General features: G+C 37.2%; 1 protein-coding gene across 1 annotated transcript in view; it reads right to left on the bottom strand.

Moving 5' to 3' along the window:
- The window catches only part of TENM4 (teneurin transmembrane protein 4), a 1,593,907-nt gene extending 1,576,855 nt beyond the window's left edge, over positions 1 to 17,052 (bottom strand). The window contains exon 1 of the mRNA XM_048933792.1: positions 16,703 to 17,052. The gene's annotated coding sequence lies outside the window, so the exon portion shown is untranslated. The remainder of the gene's footprint in view (positions 1 to 16,702) is intronic.
- Between the last annotated feature and the right edge of the window lie 2,383 nt (positions 17,053 to 19,435).

Here is a 19,435-nt window from a genome sequence, read left to right as displayed (position 1 = left end):
GTGTTGGAGTCAGTGTACCTGAAGGAATTTAAGAAATGTGTAGATATAGTACTTAGGGACACGGTTTAGTGGCCAACATTGGTAGTAGGTGGACAACTGAACTAGATGACCTTCGAGGCCTTTTCCAACTTTAATGATTTTGTGATTCTATGAACTACATGTAATTCAGGAGCTACAGACTAGCCTGTTAAATGAGATTCATGGATTTCTGTGTAGTTCTATGCCCAAGAAAGCAATCTTGGGCTTTTCAACACTGTGTCCTGATTTCTACTCTGTGGTGAGAATTAGAACATTAAAAATTCCCCTGGATTATTAGATATTCATTCGGTAATCATCCATAGTCAAATGGCACCCTTCCTCCTGTAATAATTACTGTGGGAACTCTTGGAGAAGAAAATGATCTGTGGATCTGCAAAAGAAAATAAGCAAATAAACAACAAGAACAAAAGAATCTGGCACAGTAAGCATTTTTGTTTCACTTAGAGGAATATTCTTGCTACTTCCACATGCACTCAAGATGCTACTTGAATTGCTTCTAACATGTTTTATTTTTCCTAATGCTTCAACAACAGCGTTTCCCTCATTCCATGTTTATTGTTAGGCACCTGCCCACAAAGGATTGTCAATATCCCATTTCTTCTAATCAACATTCACAAAGATATTCTCTCTGCTAAATCTCCAAGGTGAATAGAAATTCAGGCTGTAACTAAGGGAAATGCTGGCTGCAGAAGTCTAGAAATGTTTTTAAAGACTGTTAAATCATTTAGCCATAAGAGAACCATTTGAAGTATGAGTGAAGCAACTATCAGTAAGATGGCCTGCAAGTATCTGTTGCAGTCAATTTTATCCCCTGCATGACTCAACATCTATTTATCTGTGTCTCTTGATTGATATTCAAACGGCACATAGCTTTGCTAGAGATATAAAAATGTAGTGTCAGGATTTCTAAAGATCAAACTAGGATTGAGTTTCAGCTTCTTGAAAACAAGTCCTTTCCCTCATTCTGTAGATGCAATTTTTCAAGAATTATGTATGCTGTGAGGAACTTTGAAGTTAATAAATATTATTGTGTCAAATAAAATAAAATAAAGCTCTCTCAGTGAGACAAAGATCAACTTTAGTACTATATAATATATGGCTTTAGCCCCTGGCAGTGAGTTCTGGGAGTTACAGCAGTTGAAAGAAATCTGAGAGCACAGCAGTGGTTTGGATTAAAGAGTATGTAAGCTAGAAAATAAAATCATCATTTAAAACAACAACAGCAACAAAAAAGCAGTTTATGGGTGAAATAGTTAAGTAAATGTTCTTTTAAAACTCATAGGAACGAAGGAAAAGCTGTACATCAAAAGTCCTGGAAACAGGCAATTTTAAAATGAATTTTAGAATTAATTGTATTTATTTTTTCTGTTCATTTAAATCATATCAGACATGGAAAAGCTTTATTCTTAATTATATGTTATAAGTTTCCATCTTAAGTCTTTTTTTTTGCTGTTCAGTTCTATAAGAGTGAAAGCTAGCAACCTCAACTTTCACACCATAACCTTTCTCAAGGTGAGAAAGGAGTATTCCTAAGGAAAATACATCTGCTTAGGAAGAGACATAGCTCCCTGTGAAGCAACAGCTAAAAAAAGCAACACATTTCAACATCTTCAGGAAGGGCAACAAGGAAAATTACCATTTGCAACTGCATAGAACTTCAGCTGCTGTGCATACTTCATCCAAATAAAACAGGAATGATGTTTTGAAGTTAAAGAAGGTACAAAGGTCAACTAAAATGACAACAAGGAGAAAATTAAGCTTTAAGAAGTTAGGACTATTCAGCTGAGAACAGAAAGCTGAAGGAGATATTTTCAATATTTAGATTCTGAAGTAGTGACCTCTTCTCACCGATGCACTGCATATGTTCTAGGGACACTGCGTGAAACTCATTCCAAGTAGATGAAAGCCCTTCTTTATTCAATACTCATTGAAATTTTGGAATTTGTTGCTACAGAAGATTGTGATGCAAGCAGCATCAGCAGGCTTAGAAAGGAACCACTAATTAGCAACAGGACTGCAAAAAGTTATTAAAGAGGACAGACGAGGATTGCCCTCCTAATCTGTGTTCCAGTGATTGGTAGAAAATGGGGACAAAAGGCTTCACATGTTTTTCCTGAGCTTCTTCCTAAGTGTCTTCTATTGCCTCTAAGGCTAAATACACTATTGATCTGATCTGAAGTCAGCTTTTATACTACTTTTTCCTATAGGAAGTCAAGAATTTATCTCATGATTCCTAAAAAGAAGTCCTAAGGAAAAGAGAGATGAAGTTGTAGCTCTTCAGAGTAAGAGTAACACATGCACTCAACACTTATAACTGTCAATATTGTCTTATGGAAATGATTTCTTACTAGTTTGGAATTGATCTGAGAATCAACTGTTTGTATAAATCACAAAGTAAAAATAAGTACCTCTTATTAGATGTTGTAGAAGGGGACATGGTTTAGTGGGAAAATATTGGTGGTAGGTGGACAGTTAGACTGGGTGATTTTGGAAGTCTTTTCCAGCCTTGGTGATTCTATGATTAATGACCATCTTTTATCACTAAGTTTTGTTTTTCCATTATTGAATAGTAGTGTACTATTAGAAAAATAAAATAATCATCAACAAGAAAGGCAAAATCAACCAACAGTACTGCATAAGATTTGTGTAAGGAAGAGAAGGCAAAAAGACGTTTCATGATACATTGCCAGGACTCTTAGTAGAACATAAAACTCTCCACCAGTATTACATCCTAGGCTACCATTTAACATAAACTTATGCTGTTCTGCTCCTTTGATATAGCACTCAATGTAGCATAGCAAATAGATGAAAAACAAATGCTTAAATGCTTATATTACAGAAATAGCCAAGAGACAGTGCAGAGATTTTGAAAACCAGCAGCTGGAGATCCTATCTGCCAACTGTAGGTACCTAAGTTTAAGAGAATAAGATTTCATATGGAAAATCTTTCTGTGTACTTGATTTCCACATCAAAACAGAGACTTAAAACACAGGGCTGACTTCTTACTAGACAATGTCTTTGTATTCATGGAGTAAATCAGAAAAATTTATCTGACCCCCTTCTATTCAAACTCAGATTTATGCTGATACTAATTACTATCTGTACAGCCAGATTTTTATTTTAACTGCTGTTCTATAAACTTGTTTTCAAACCTCAAAATTGCAGCAAAATGTAGGTTTAAATTCCCATTAATTTTTTGTTCTCACCTGTACATCAACTCAGACATCAAGCTCAGTAAATAGTTGTGTATTTCTCCTACAAAAACTTTTAAATGTTCACATGCTCAGTCTTTAAATGGTTAAATGTTAAGATGTCTTCAAGTTTACACAAAGTTTAAAGTTAAAATCAGCATACTTTTTTTTTTTTTTTTTTTTTTTTTTTTGTACTGGAACCTGGAGCAGGGTGTTAACAAAGACTTTATGTTAATAATGGAAGACTAGAGATCCCTAGATGGGGGATTTCAGAGCAGTATTTATTCTAAATAAACATATTTTTAGCATTTTAAAATAAGGAAAATAGTTCCACAGATACACAATGTTATTATGTAATAATAGAACGGTGTATGTTCCTGATTATTCTGGAATTTATGATTAGACTTAGAGGGGAGTCATTACTATGCTTTACTGAAGAAGAAAAGTCATGTTGCTTGAAAATAAAAAATGATGCGCTCAGAAAGAGAATCTATTCCTCTTTTGCAGCTAATGCTATAGTGAGAGTTACAGTGTTGGCTGTCATAAAGCAGACTGAATCTAATGCCATCCAAAGTTCAAATCACATGTTCCTTTCATACTGAATTACATGTCCAACTGTATGGGTAAGTAACTGTTTAGAGAAAATAGAATGATAAGTAAGATTAAAGGACAGATATTTCTCAGAAAATATTTTTGTATTTAAAAAAAAAAACAAATAATAATGTAATCACAAATATAAAGCTAGTGAAAAACTATTGAACAGTTAAAAAAAAAACAAAAACCTGAGCATCAGTTATATAATAATATTCAGAACATAGCTCTAAATCAGAATCATTGTCAAAGAGCTGCATATCAAGTAGACACATACTTGAGTCATTTTTGTTCTTTTTGGATCTGTACTTCTTAATCTTTTTATCTTTAATTGCTGTGGAATACATAAATACGCAATAAAGCTATATGTACAAAAGATACTAAATTTGTTGATGACAAAATGCCTCAGGAGAAGTAAATAAAGGAAGAGGAAGAGTTATCCCTATAGTCTGCAGGCAAAATGTGTTTCAAATGTAAAAGCACACATCAAAGAAAAAATGTAGGGCATGGCATTGCAATGGCTGCTTCTGTCTTGAAAGCTGTGATTTTGAAATGGTTTTAGCATGACAACAGGTAAGAAACGGAGAAGTAATTTTCAAGCACATCATTGTAACTCAAAGGATTAATGTGATACTGTGATTATAAAAAAGGAAACATTCTGCAGAAGAAATAAATAAAAAAAAGCACCCAAATCAACAAAACACATACACAAAAAGTCAACATCGCAATGTTTTTCAAAGTTATAACACCTGCTGCAATTCTGTGCACAGTTCTGTTTTCCACTTGTTAAGAAGGATGCTGAAACTCTTGGAAAAGACTCTGAAAAAAAGCCAGTGTATGACTGATGGACTGGAAAATACGTGTAACAGTGAAATAGGGGATGAGATCAATCCAGTTAGCTTATCACACAAACCACAAGGAAAAGTCTCAATCACATGTCATAAGAACCTGTAAGAGAAATATAACTTTGATGACAAACCTTCAGTCTAGAAGATAAACATACTAAAAATATCTATTGGAAGGTAGATAAGTTCAGACTAGAAATAAACCCGAAGTTATCTAGGCAAGTATTACAACAGATGATCAGAGGTTAATTGATAGGAAAGGACTGAAGTGTTTATTCAGTGATTTCTTTTAGAAAAACATTGCTGATATTGCATCTAGAAAGATGGGGACATCACTGTTAGCAGCACTCTATACCTGAAAAAAGAATCTCTCATAATAAAATAACTTCCACTGGTATTTATTTATCCACTGTGCTACATTGGCCATTTCTAGATAGTTTGTAGACCATGGAGATTCTTAAATCTGTCTTTCCTCATCTTTACCAAAATAGTATAGAATGATGAATCGTATTTTATCCTTTTTAATGTTTTCCTGTATCTAAACTGTCAGTCTTGTCACAAATACACAATGTTATCCAGCCACATTTGCCTGTCCTCAACAAGGACATCTCTTCCTATCTATCATCCTTATCACTGCTGCAGAACTTATCAGTGAGATCAAAATAACTGTCACTCCCACAACTCGCTGATTCTGAGGATTTTACAAGGTGATTTAAAATGTACAGTAAAACAATTTGATATATCTGGCCATGTAAAATGTTATCTATAATAAACAAAGTGCAAAATGTTCTATTTGAATTCATGTAATTTACTGGCATACTTACTGTTAGCAAGACTATCATGCCAGATGTTGACTATTGATTGCTTACACTTGAATAATAAGACCATCTTTCTGATAATTCCTCAAGATACACTAAATTTCCAGAGCATTCCAAATGTGTTAAAGGCCAGGTCTATTCTGCCAATTATTTCATATTCAGTCCAATGCCAAATGAGTCCATAGTGGAGAACAGTGGACTGGAAAGTCATTTCCAGTGAATTCCAATTTCCTGTTCTACGAAAGAAGCAGGATGAATATAGCCCCTCAAAGACAGCTTTGGATTGGAAACATAATGTCAGTTCCCTTGAAGTACTAAATCCAGGAAAATGTTTTTTAATAAATTATTATCAAGAAAAAGTGTATGAACAGGTACAAGTCAAAACATTCTGTTGACTGTATTCTGTTGACTTACCAGTCAGATTCATTCACCTGAACCAGTACCATCCTACTGTACTATCATTAATCACTAATTTCCCAATTGGAAACTATACATACCACATATGTACATAATGTGTACACATAAAATCCACATAAAATCTCCATTTGCTGCGGAGATACCATCAAGAAAGATGGTCTTCACTTAATTATTTCTGCTTATATTGTTCATGGTACAAAACAAAGCTGTGAAGGATATAAATTATGTCAGAGTTGGAAAAGTAAGACAGATTTTTGAGCTTCTCCTCCGAACTACCATGATGCTATGATTCTATGTATGCAGATAGAACTCCCTATTGTTCCTCTCCCATGTTATAATGGAATAATGTTATCTTTCATTTCATGGCTTCATCCAAATTCCCAATGGAAAAATTTTATGTAGCACTTCATAACTAAATTTGGATGCTATGAATCACTTCGTCTTTAGGTAAAATGGTTTTCAAACTCAGTGGTTTTCAAGCAGTAATTTTTCTGATAGACCCAAAACAAATTTTCCTATCTGTTAAAGTTCAAATCTAATTACAATAAAGTTAAACTTGACTATTTAGAAGTATATATACTACTTTTCCCCAACTATTGCAATAAACTCTTCCAAACTGAACCATTTCTTGTTTGTTTGCATTTTGTAAGGAGGATAATTTGAAAACTGAGATTTTAGTTTCCAAGCTTTTCCTAAATGTTCTGAAGGCTGCATGTATTTTTTCCCAATTAAACTTTTTATTCATATATAATGACTTGCCTCCAAGAGTGAATGATCTAAGAACATGCTCACAAAGCAGCGAGTGTTTGATAATCTCATTCTTGGAAGTAGGGATGTTGACTGTTCTTATACCTAGAAATGAGCTTCATAGAATCCTCAGTTATTTTTAAGTAGCTTGGAGAATACTCAATAACCACCAATTCTTTATTTACACATTTTAGCTATTTCTGAACATTAGTGTTATTTCCTAGTAGCCAAGATCAGTTACAGATTTGTTTAGCATCTATATGTTTTACTAATACTTAAGCAAAAGCACTCTCCCTTAGATTCATGTGCAAAAACACACATAAGTTAAATGAGGCTTCACTTCTTGTCCGCAGCCAGGTTTAGCAAAAGCAGTGTTGCTACAGTGTCATTTCCTGGAATAAAACATAGATAAGGACTCAGTATCCTACCTCCAAGAAATGTTCTTGCTGAGAATCCTGATCAGAATAATTTGGACGCTTAATTATATGAGGTCATGGTGCATGAGTAGATATAGCAGCAAAGTGACATCCAGCATTTTAGCTCCTATTTCTACTGCAATCAGGTAAGGTTTCTTTGCAAATTCTCCCATTACACCATTCAGTTTATTCTGATGTAAAATGCAGGTATTAAGAGCACCATCTCCTGTAAGGCACCCTCAGACTTCTCAATAATTATTAACGCAGAAGTTCTATATATTTATTAACTTTTTTAGCTACCCAAAAGTAAACACTTTTAAACTGAAACGTGTGAAGTTAATGAAAACAGTGGAGTAGAATCTGGATCTTCAGAACTTACCTACATTATATCTGGGATAAGATCCAAATTCACTGAATTTGGAGTGGCAGCCCAGTGCCTCCTTTATACATTGCTACTACAGTGACTGTGCAGGCAAAGGCAGCAGCCATTATTTCCTCAGTATCAGCTTAAATGCAGCCACAGCTTCATCCAATACAAGATTCATCTGATTTCCTCTCTCTTTGAGATGTGATCGTGGAAATGGTCTTGATTGCTTAATGTTCCTTAAAATGGTGCTAGCTTAGCTAATCAATGTTATTTTGTTGTTAAGCAGGATATTTTTCCTTTCTGAAACAATATTGATCACCTAATTACTGCTATTAAAAGCACCCCAAACCGACACACATTTAAGTGTGATAGCACAGCTGCTATTGAAACTCTCACCAGTTATACTATTCTATTTCCACTCAGTTTGCAGAGCTTCTCTATTTTTAAACAAATTCAATTCACTTTCTGTCCTAATATTTAGCAAATTTCCTCTTCCAGCTACCACTGGCAGGCAGTGCAAAGCTAACAACAAGCAATAGGATTCAACAGCTTGCTCTGGAAAGCAGTGATACAAGACAGAAAGAAAGGGATGTGGAGGTGGATATAGACACAGCACCTGTTTCTAATTTTTAAAGTGTAAAAATTAATTCCACCTCGTTCAAACTTATTTTAGAAAGCAATTGACAACCGGAAAAATTATAAAATTGGCAGGAAACTAAGAATTGGGTGTTGAGAATTAAGAACTTCAAACTGTGAATTAGAATATATATGTGTATCTTTATATATATATTGCTGTTGCATCATTAGATTCTTCAGCTGTATTTATGCTTATTGAAGTATTCTTCGGTTTATATTTAGGCATAAAATTACACATACTTAAAGCTCTGATACCTCCTTAAAAAGGAAACAGCCAACCTGTCTACATTTGTAGTCATCTGAGGTTTAACTAACTCTTGTAGGATTTGTCCTAAATGATTTATCATCCTCTTTTTTCTTACTTTTCACTGTGAGTTAAAAGTGAATGGTATCAAGGAATGTACATACGATTGTATCATATATCTACATATGTCTGTGTGTGCATGTGCTTTCATGTATACCATGTTATAATTCTGCATCCTCCCTTTGGAATATCTAAGTATAGATAATGGAGACATCATATATTTTTAGTTAGTGCACTGCATTTATTATAAACAGTGGGTTCACACAGTGGATAAAACATGCAAAAAACACATATTATATAACATCAGACAAGCTTCTAATTCTCAGCTGCAGCAATGATAGGATATGTATATGGCCAGCATCAGCCTCATGAAAACCCAGTAACTTTTAGAAAAAAGAAATTTTAACACTCTTTGAAGAAGCTAGGAAAAAAAAAAAAAAAAAAAAAAGACTCCGGAAGAGTTTTTCCCACTATATGGCGTAAGAAATAGAAGGTGTGATAATTCAAGGAAGCATTTCAGATCAGCTAAGGCTCCAAATCTATAAGTAGGATGCCTCTTGCTTTGGCTGCTTAGCATAATAGCTTCACTAAGTTTTCATGCCTGCTGCTTTCTGTTGGCTTCTGAGAAAGACAGAAAGCCCTGCATACATGGATCATACTTTGCTGCCTCAGCATTGTACTCTCCAGCAAGAGGGACTGAAGAGTCCTTGTAAGTAGCATGAAGAGCTTGTAAGAAGCCTGAATATGACCCTGAAGGACAAGACGGAACACAGAAATATAGAAAAATAGTTGAGAAGAAGAAAGGAAAATTGGACAGATTTGCAGCTGGATAGTGCTAGTAATTACACAGCTCCTCCTATCCAGCTCAGCAGTGGCTGTCTATATAGCCATTAAAATCCATTGGTCAGTAAGCAACATTATAGTCACTAAACTGATTTAAATTTGACGTAAATTTATTTCAGTTCTATAAATCTTTTGATTTTTAAATTTTGTCTTTGCTGGAAGAAGTTAAGCAAAAGCATTAATCTATCATAACATGACAATGTTTTCCTATGATACAAACACACACATGACTGGTACCAAATAATTCATAGCACCATAAAAGAGGATGGGGGTCATCCTTGGTATCATTGGGGGTATCCTTGGGGGTCATACTTGGTATGATTTTTCTTGCCAAGAATGGACTGAAGCTCAAGCCACTTCTTGCTATGGTACCTGGCATGCTGCCTCATTTGTTCCTGCTCCCAAGCAGCATCAGCATGCTGGCTGCAATCTACTTCAAAAACAAGTGGGGTCCAAAAATATCCTACTCTCTAAACAGGTTGTGTATGTGTGTGCATGCCTGCACGTGGGATTTATGCAAAAATCTTGTAAAAATATTCTGTTTCATCAAAAGTCTCATTTACATACATTTCTTGGACACTGTAGAGGCTGATTAACATGACGTATCGCAATTCAGAAGGAATGTTGACTGAAGCATTTTAGGAGCCTGGGATGCAGGAACATAAGGTAGATAAGCATATGGAGCTCAATGAATGAAACAGTAGGCTGCCTATTCTGCTTTGATTTATGTTCCTCAACTTGTTAGTACTTGATGGCTTTCTGAGATAAAAACTTATTTTAGAAAAAAACGAGTTCAATGAAAAAATTGTTAAAGAGATTTCTTCATACATCTTTGATATGGCCAACTACATCTACCATCAGCTTTAATAGATATGGGGATTTAGAATGTCATAACTTACCTCCATATTTGAAACTAGACTGATGTTAATTCTTCCCATCTTTTATTTAATTCCTGTTATGCACTTTGGTGCTGATACTTGGTCATAGTCATACAATATGGAGATTCAAAGAATCGCTCCCTTACTGCATTCTGCATCATAAAAACAATGCAAATGCCACTCTCTTGACAAGTCCAGATTTCCAGTTAGTGGAAATGCATGCTAGTAGCCTTTCTGAAAGGAAATCACCGTATGCATTATTCACACTGCTATAACTCAGCAGCTTTTCAGCAAGGAAACAGTATTTCCCTGCAGTGAATTACTCCTCCTCACATTCAGCAACACCCACAGCAGTTATTGGTTTGCATGGGCCGATAGTTCAATGTACAGAGGACAAAGAGGAAGATGCTCACCATTCTAGTGTCAGATGATCAGCTGTTGGGAGACCAAATTTCTTATTATTATGGCATATGAGTGTGCTTATACTTTATGCACAGATATTACGCTGTTTGGTTGTTATTGTTGTTCTCTGGATGTTTTTTAGTGGCTCCTGTTTTATTTTTATTTGTTTGTCTGTTTTAGGGCAAATATTTAATAACTGCCACCCACACATTCTTCCTGGGAGTTGTAATTTGCAAATACTGGAATAGTTCTAATGGAACAGAATGGGACAGAATAATGATCGTTGGATCAGTTAGGAGCTACTACTCATTTCTGTGACATGGTTCTTTCTTAGATTTTTTATTTTCTGTCAGAATATAATTTAACAAGGACCTTCACTAAAACGACTTGTGATGCCTTAAACTCCATGTACACCCATGCAGTGTATCCAGGCAGAGGCTTTTTTCATTTCCAGTAAATTCAACCATTAATTCATAAATATTTGGGTTCAAAAGTCAAATAGATTTTGCAGCATTTCAAGGTAGGCTGTGATTGTCCTAACTCTGACACCATTAAAATATAGATATATCTAAAAGTTAAGCAGCTATCCCATATAAAGTAAATACTAAGATTACCTCTAAGTCAGTAGAGAGAGAGAGAGGTTTTCTTTGCTCTGAAGCTCTCACTGAAGGATGATCCACATTTTTCATGGGTGTTTTCATTGGCCCCATGTTTCCTTTGTAGTATAAAACTGAGCTCTCATTTGAGCCAATAGCATTTTGGTCAGTACAGTTAGCAAAGCCTAGAAAGCTATTTAGCTGACCAGACAGATTTTTTTATTATTTATTATTTTTTTATTATTATTATTATTTAGGAGTAACCTGAAGCAGCACAGTACAATTGGTTTCTGATTGGAATTTAGCCCTGGCATGCAATACTCTCAATGGTTTCTCTAGCTGTCCAGAGGGAAATTTCTGGCTCTATTAGGACACCTAGAGGTTATTTGAAACATTTTTGCAATGTTAGCAAATACTATACAAGACCTATGGAAGACTCCTTCTGTCCTCGATGACGTTGGAAGCTAAGTGGGGTTTCCTTAAACTTCCAAAATATTACCAGATAATTATGATGAGAATCATAGAATACCCTGAATTGGAAAGGACTCAGAAGGAGCCAATCCCTGACTCCACATAGGATCACCCAAAATTCAAATAATATTTCTGCAGCAGTTTGGTACTGTGAACACTTCCATGGGGAATCTGTTCCAAAGCCCACCACCCTCCTAATACCCAATCTGAACCTAACACCCGACACACCGACACAAACCTGAATTAGACAACTCACTCTTGTCCTGTCCCTACCATATCAGAGGTTTTCTAGAAGGGAAGTTCCTACATCAATTTTTGGCAAAAAAAAAAAAAAAAAAAAAAAAGCATTTCAGAAAAGCAGGAATAGAAAAGATTAGACAAGGGTGAGCCTAGATCTCACCTGCCTCTCCTATTCCTGCTCTTTGAAATACGGTAACTCAGAGCAGTACAGGGTAAGAGTTACCAGTAATCCTAAGAACTGGACTAGATGATCTTAGAGGTCTTTTCCAATCTTAATGATTCTAGGATTGTATGAAATAACAAAAAATCTCTCATTGCTTTCAAGTATTTAATGAAGAGATTAGAGTCAATTTTACTATTGCCTTTTCTCCTTCTACACAGAGATTTTCTACGCAAGGTTGTAAAAGCCAACTGAGAAAGAGAATTAAATTTCCTTCATCTCCAGAGTATTCCTTAACGTGGTAGTAGACTACACTTATGGGAAATGTGAATTTAAACACACGGGCTAAAGTGGAGTTAAAACTCAGATCTCATATAGTAAGGAAAAGCATTCTGTTTATTTGCCATTATGAAAAAAACAGGCATGGTCATACTGCAAGGGCAAGTACAGATGAAGTTAGTATAGCATTGGTCAGGTCTGAGCTTTTGGATTCCCTGGGGACTTGACTGCATTTGAATGGCTGTTAAGCCTGGATAATTAAGCTCTGGATGGGCTCTTTGTGGAGCCTAGAAGGCTATGCGTTCAACGTGAGCATCTACTGGTAACAGAAACCTACAGATAACACAAAAGGAACATTCAGGGTAAACAGATATGTAAAGAGTTTACTTATGAGCTTAAGCAGCCCTAGGAAGTGAAGAATTGTATCAGGACTTGGATCTGATTTTCTTTCAATGCTGATTTTAGATATATCCTACACATGAGAGAAAGAAGAAAAGGAGTGGGGCTTGCTGTTCTTCCTTCCTCTAGATGTACATGTTGTAAACTCACTGACTAGCTTGCAAAATGTAACAATCTGTGGCAAAGTGATTGAGAATTTATTGAGATAATTCAGTTACATGTATTTTCACCTTTTAAAAAAAAAAATAATTTATGTCAAGTAGGACAGAATTTGAGAATAAAAGAAGTCATAAACATTGCCTAAACTTGGTTTTCTGGGAAGACTTCAGCCAAGGAAGAAGTAGATCCTTACTAAAGTGTATTACTGTGGCTAGCCAGGATAGAACCTGAGCTTAATACTGCTACCAGCTTCTGGAATGTTTCCTTAAACTATGCAGTAGTTGCATCTTTTCATGAAAACAAGCCTCTACGTTTCCATTAACAGAAGCGTAGCAAGGGTGAATACTGTTTGTGAAGCACTTTTGTGTCTAGTGTAGAAAGGAAATGAAGGTTCATGGCAAAATTATTAAGCTCAGAGGCTTCCACTCTTATTTATTGCCCAGAGTACAGGAAGGCGCCCACCAGGTCCTGCCGTCCAGCTCACCATGCTCGTTGTCACCACTGGGTGTCTCACTGCCTCACTTTCAGGAAGGTGAAGACAGGAATGACCCTTCCTATGGCTGTGTGTGGACAGAAGAACAAATTCAAGCACCAGCAGCAGTTTAACAAAAAGATAGGTTTTGGAACTGTAAGTTACAGAGGGAACACAACTACTCAACCTCCAAGCCTAGAAAAGATTGGCATGTGGACAACACTGAGTGGGGATTTGAAAGTTCTGCAGAGATTTTCTGCCATTTTCGCAGCCACGTTTTATAAAATGATTTCTACCTAAAGGTGTAGCACAGTGAGAACCTGATATTCCTCAAAGAAGCTAATACTGTTGCCTACTGTATGTACATCATCTGCTTTGGTTTCAAATGCTGTTACGGCACTGTGAACTCACATGGAATGCTGTTAAAATTCACATTGACTCAACTGATCACGCAAGCAGCTAATTAGCTCTGAAGGAGTTAACAGTGAAAAGTTCTTCTAAAGGCAGAATATGCCTGCAACCATGTATTTTTATGACATTACTTTGCAAAAATAATAAAAAAAAAGCCATCGAAAGTATCAAAATAGTGTTAAGGAAAGACACATTCAACATGAGAGTAGTAGCCAGGGGAATCTTAAAGTTAATCCAGCGTGTTGCTGCAAAAAGGCTTGCCATCTGGATTCTAGTTTGCTACAACATTGAAGCTTTGTGGCATTTTCTTCCCTTCATCTTCATTTCCAGCTATCATTTATTAGAGAGCTGAAAAAGCTGTGCAGCTCTCCAGCGTTACAGCACAGAATGATAGAAGACCCTCTCAGAAATCCCTGTTGAAGTGTGTAAATACACAACTATTTCCTACAACTCTTCAGTCTCTGTGTCTCTACCTCTGTAATTCGCAAGTGTCAGCACGCTATGAAAGTACACAAAAGCAGGCTGCTTTTTTCCCAGGTAGAAGGATGAATGCTCTGTCATCTTCATCAATCACTACAGATCCAAATAATCTTTCACAAGCCATTTCAAAAATCTCTATTACCTCCGGTCTCGCAGCAGCTAAAGGCATCTCTTTGCATAAAACACCTCGAGACACTAGAGGGCCGGTCAGCTTGCAAAACGTAGTGCTGAGAGACCGTAACTTAACAAAACGCATCTCAGCCTCCACATGCCGGCTCCAGCTAGCAAGGCAGCATAGGAAACACATCAGCAGTTTTATATGATCAACAAATCTGCTTTGAAGAGGAGCAGGGTGAGGTGGCCAAGAGGGCGAGATGAATTACTCTCTCTTCTGCAGAAGGGTCAGAAGGGGGGCAGCATGGGGGCTGAGCATGGGATGTGTTAAAGCAGCCAAGGAGAGCTTATTTATCTCTAACAGAATGAAACAGAGAAGTATGGGGAGGTGCTGAGCTTTGAGGGTTTGTTTGTTGGTTGCTTGTTGTTGTGGTTGTTGCTGTAGTTATTTATTTGCTGTTTATATGTTTGGTTTTGTCTCCCTTGGCTTTGGTGGAAGGAAGAATAAAAGGTGGTTGCTCTCAAATACCTGCAGCTCTCATTGCATGCAGGCAGGTTTTTGTGCCTGATGATCAACAAGAAAAATTCTCATTTTTTTCTGTTTTTCTTGAATAAAACCTAGCTTCAAAGGAATGGGTCCAGGTCACAAAAATTGTAACCATACCAAAGGAAAATGAGATTTTACACCAGTTGGCACCCGTGTAACCAACTTCAGTTCACATAAACAACTTCCTCCTGATTTAAGGAAGGTAATCTGATTTCCTATCCCTGCAAACAGAATTCAACCCATCAAGTTGTTTTCATCACATTTAAGTGCACCTTTATGCCTTACAGTCCCTATCACAAGCCACAGCGTGCAACAAGAAGAAAAAAAAACCCAAACAACACAAAACAAAACCAGAAAGTTTGTATTAAACACAAGGCTGATTCAGATGGCATTCAAAATGAAGATAGATGAATGGAACAAGCAGTTTTTCTCTGCCCCCCTCCATGAGGATGAGACAGTGAATGACGGCCCACTGCTGGCTGAGGGTTGGAGCATCCCTGCCATCCCCAGGCTGACCTTGGCACTGGAGAACAGTACTGTCCAGCCTGACCGAGGACGAGCTGCCCTGGGTAGTCAGAATCTAATTACACAGAAGCCATTGCAACCTAGGATGATTTAGGGGTTTTTTTTAGTGATATAATTCTGGACACACATAGACAGGCACACATGCTGCTTCACTGTTTTCAAGACAATTCTACTACCTGCAGGGGAGGACCATCTCTGCTGCTTGTATAATTTTGATAGATTACAAATGGGAATTTTCCTCGGGGGAGATTAATCAAATCGCTTTCTGCCCTTACAGTACAGTGAGTACAGTGGGCTTCTCTGACCTTAGCAACATCCCAGAATAACTTTTCATTCAAATACAGGACATACCAAGTCAGCATTTCATCATAACATAAGCAATGTCTTGGAGACAATCAGAAGCAAATGTGTAGCATTCAAGCAATAATGTCCCATGAGAAAGCAGTGTCTAAACTGCACTTTGTTGTCACCATTGATGACCTGTTAGCAAAAAAAATCCACAAGTATAAGCAACAGATCAAGTTGGCTGCAAGTAAATGAGAGATGCTGACAGATCTTTACTGCAGAGCACGTAGATCTGTATCAAGTTTATATCAGGAAGCATTCATACGCTGCTTATCAAAATATCTCAACCTGCCAAACCCTTTTATCTAAGTTCCCACTCCCTTGAAAGGTCAGAATTATCATAAAAAAATATATATCTTTGGAATAAAAATCCAAACAGGATGAATATTCATTCTCTTCACAGCTGTTACATTTATGGAAACGCAATAACAGCAAACTTCTTAGATTTGGCAAAGAGTTTGTACCAGATGAATGCATGCCAGTAAAAGAACTTAAGTGAAATGAAAAGCTTGGCTCACTCCTCTTTTCTAAGGAAGTGTGTTGTAGTCCAGAGCAAGAAAGTTAATGAAAAACTTTTTTTTTTTTTTTTTTTTAATTTCAAAACATGTATGCAAATTTCAGCTACCAGCGCATGCACAGATCATATCTAATAAACACAGCAGTTTGAAAGCAACCTTCCATGTCCACAGATAAGGAACCACTGACTGGAAAGGTTGCCTCGATGGGAATAATAGCATTCTATTTGCTTGCGATACGAAATGCAGCCAGAGTTGTCATCTTCCCTGAAACTTTAATCCAGTCACATAATTTTGCCCCTTAACAAATGATCTGCATCATTTACTGAGGGAAAACAAAACAAAACAAGAAAGCTACGTGGCTATTTCTATGGCTAAAGACATGCTCCAGCAGCCCACCGTGGAAAGCTGCATAGACCAGGAATGACTGCAAGTGAGATGCACAGAGAGAAACACTCAGCACAAGACATAAGGTAAAGAAAACTGCAACATACCTTCAGCAGTGTGTTCCTTCCTTCCCAGCCAGACGGTTCTCAAGAACATACACTACTGATGGGACTAGGAAAGTAATTGTAAGTGAGCTGGTAATAAGTAGATGCATGAAGCCAGTTGTGACAGCCGGGTGTCGCCAGGTCCGTTTTAAACTTGCCTCCAGTGCTGTCTCCCAGTTCCTCCAGACAGAATCAGACAGTTTCTGCTAGGATCAGAGCTGAAGAAGCAAGGGTGCTTTTTGACTGCAGTTGCTAATGCTCCACTTTCAGGGAAAGCGCAGAAGTATGTGTGTGCCTGCACTAACTGCACACACTCATCAGCCTGCTACAAGCAGGGAGATGTGATATGCATACTGAAAGAGCTGTGCAGGGAGGAGTAGTTCACAAGCACACCCAAGCCTGCTCTGCCTGTAATTGCACCCTACTGACCTCCCTGGGCTGCATCACTGCTGGATATTTCATCAATAAGCCTATCAGTCAATAAGCAATAGAACTGAATTGTGCATTAGGAGGCAAGAGGAGGGGATAAAGGCAGCTCCAAACCTTCATGCAGCAAACTTTCGAGACAGCTGTTTTACATTTCTCAGTTCTTAACATTTCCTCTTCAAATGCTGTGGTCCACAGGTGAAGGCAACTGGATTTTATTTGAATTAATAATACAAAAGAAAATTTCTTTAGCCATGATAAAGCAGATTTTTAACAAGAGTCCTTAATGAGAATTACTATTATTTCGGCAGTTACCAGAATACCAACAGATCCCAGCTGTGAAGATGGCCCCACAGTGACAGGTTTTGCACTGATTCATTATAAGAAAAACAAACAAACAAACAAAACAAAACAAAAACATCACAGAACTTACATTCAGATTGGATGAAAAACATTCAGATGAAAACACAAGAAATATCAGTGTCTTTACTTTTCAGGGGAAGAAGTGAGCTTCAGAGTGGGAAAATATATGTCCAAGGACACACACACATGATCTGAATCCAGATCCACTACATTCTGTTCCAGTTTATTATAAATAAATCCTGATTTCTTCTGTAGACATCATCAACTTAGCAAGCAGCTCAGACTGACGCTGTTAACAGGAGCTGGTATGAACCAAAGTGGCAACTGTCCATCTTACCAAATTCTACCCTCTTGTCTTAAGGTCAGTTCATTTTTAATAACAGTATCATAATAAGGCAGCATTTTTAAATGCAATGTTTTTACACAACTTTGACACTGCAGACTGGACAGGCTATTCTTCTGCTGGAATGTGCTCCAATCTTCTAGACAAATGAATTGTCCTGTTAGCTCACATATTTTGTAAATGAAGTTGTAGGTTTAAAATGGTTTTACCTAGTTATCCTCTGCTTTTGATACACTAGTCCTCTTCTGCATCCCAAGCATTGGAACATTGGGAAACAAAAACATACAGTCTCAACACCAGACTCTGGCAGTCTTGGGGTGATTCTGGAGGTCATTCATTCCAGGGCATTTCAAAGCTGTGGGTGCCCCATCCCTGGAGGTGTTCAAGGCCAGGTTGGATGGGCCCTGGGCAGTATGAGCTAGTGGGTGGCAACCAGCCCATGGCAGGGGTTGGAACTAGATGATCTTTAAGGTCCTTTACAACTCAAGCCATTCTATGATTACCCACATCCATCTTTATTCAGTAGGTGTGACAAGATCACACCTCAAGGTGGTGTGGCTGCAGGTCATAAAAGATCTTCAGAGATGTGAAAAATCTTCAGAGATTCTCTTCAGAGATTCAGAGTAGCAGGCTGTCTGCAGGGAATATTACCTCAGTTAAGGGAAGAGTTTCTTTTGGCTATTATTATTTACAGACTACTGGACAGAACAAATAGCCTCCAGCCCATTTTGTTTGCAGCCTTAATGAGCAAACAGTGCAAGATAGACACACTCTAGCAGAGCTTGCAAAAAGCAGTGCTACTGAAAAAATACAGAATCAAAACTACATCTATTTTTTATAAATATATTATTCTAAACTGGTATTGCATGATGCTGTGATCATTCGGTACTGTCCTAGTTCACATCTACACTGACATTAATGAGCATTTTCCTACGGGGAGAAGATTTTGGTCACTGAAACAGAACACGAGAAATCCAGCAGGAACAATTCTGTGGAGTGTTTTCAGAGATGACAAATACTACTAACTTAATTTTATTACCTGTCAGAATTAACTGCAAGCAAACACTTCAGCTCTCATCCAGCATCAGATCTGCTAATGTGGGGCAGTTCTACTGTGTGGGTTTTTTCTAGTCCAGAAAAGGAAACACCTAAGCTGCAAATCTGTAAACATTTAACCAAAGAGGAAATGTGACAAAGAAACAATACAACTACAAAAACAGACAGCTCAGAACAGGCAGTTCTGGGAGAAAAATCACTACTTAGAAGACAAGAGATTTTTCAGGTATCTGTGAAATCATCTGGAGTTGTTATTATCTTAATGCCAGTATTAACTGTAAACTCTGAAGCTGCAAGTTAGTGTGAAAGAGTGAAATGAGGTGAGGGAAGACCTATGCAGAAGCATTTTTGGCACATGGGAATGATGCAAGGAACTAAGATCAGAAATAATGGGAATGTAGAGCATGAGATATAAGATACCTGTAACTCCTCTGCATGTGCTACATTAGTAAGAGTATACAACTACATGGAGTATAGTGATCAGACGTGGTCCCTCATTCCCCATCCTGATCAGAAGTGACACAGGGGATCCAAACCTGTAATCGCCA

This window comes from Lagopus muta, chromosome 1, assembly GCF_023343835.1.
Source record: "Lagopus muta isolate bLagMut1 chromosome 1, bLagMut1 primary, whole genome shotgun sequence".
Classification (NCBI taxonomy): domain Eukaryota; kingdom Metazoa; phylum Chordata; class Aves; order Galliformes; family Phasianidae; genus Lagopus; species Lagopus muta.
The sequence above is the reverse complement of the archived record's forward strand: the minus strand, read 5'-3'. Positions and strand labels throughout refer to the sequence as shown.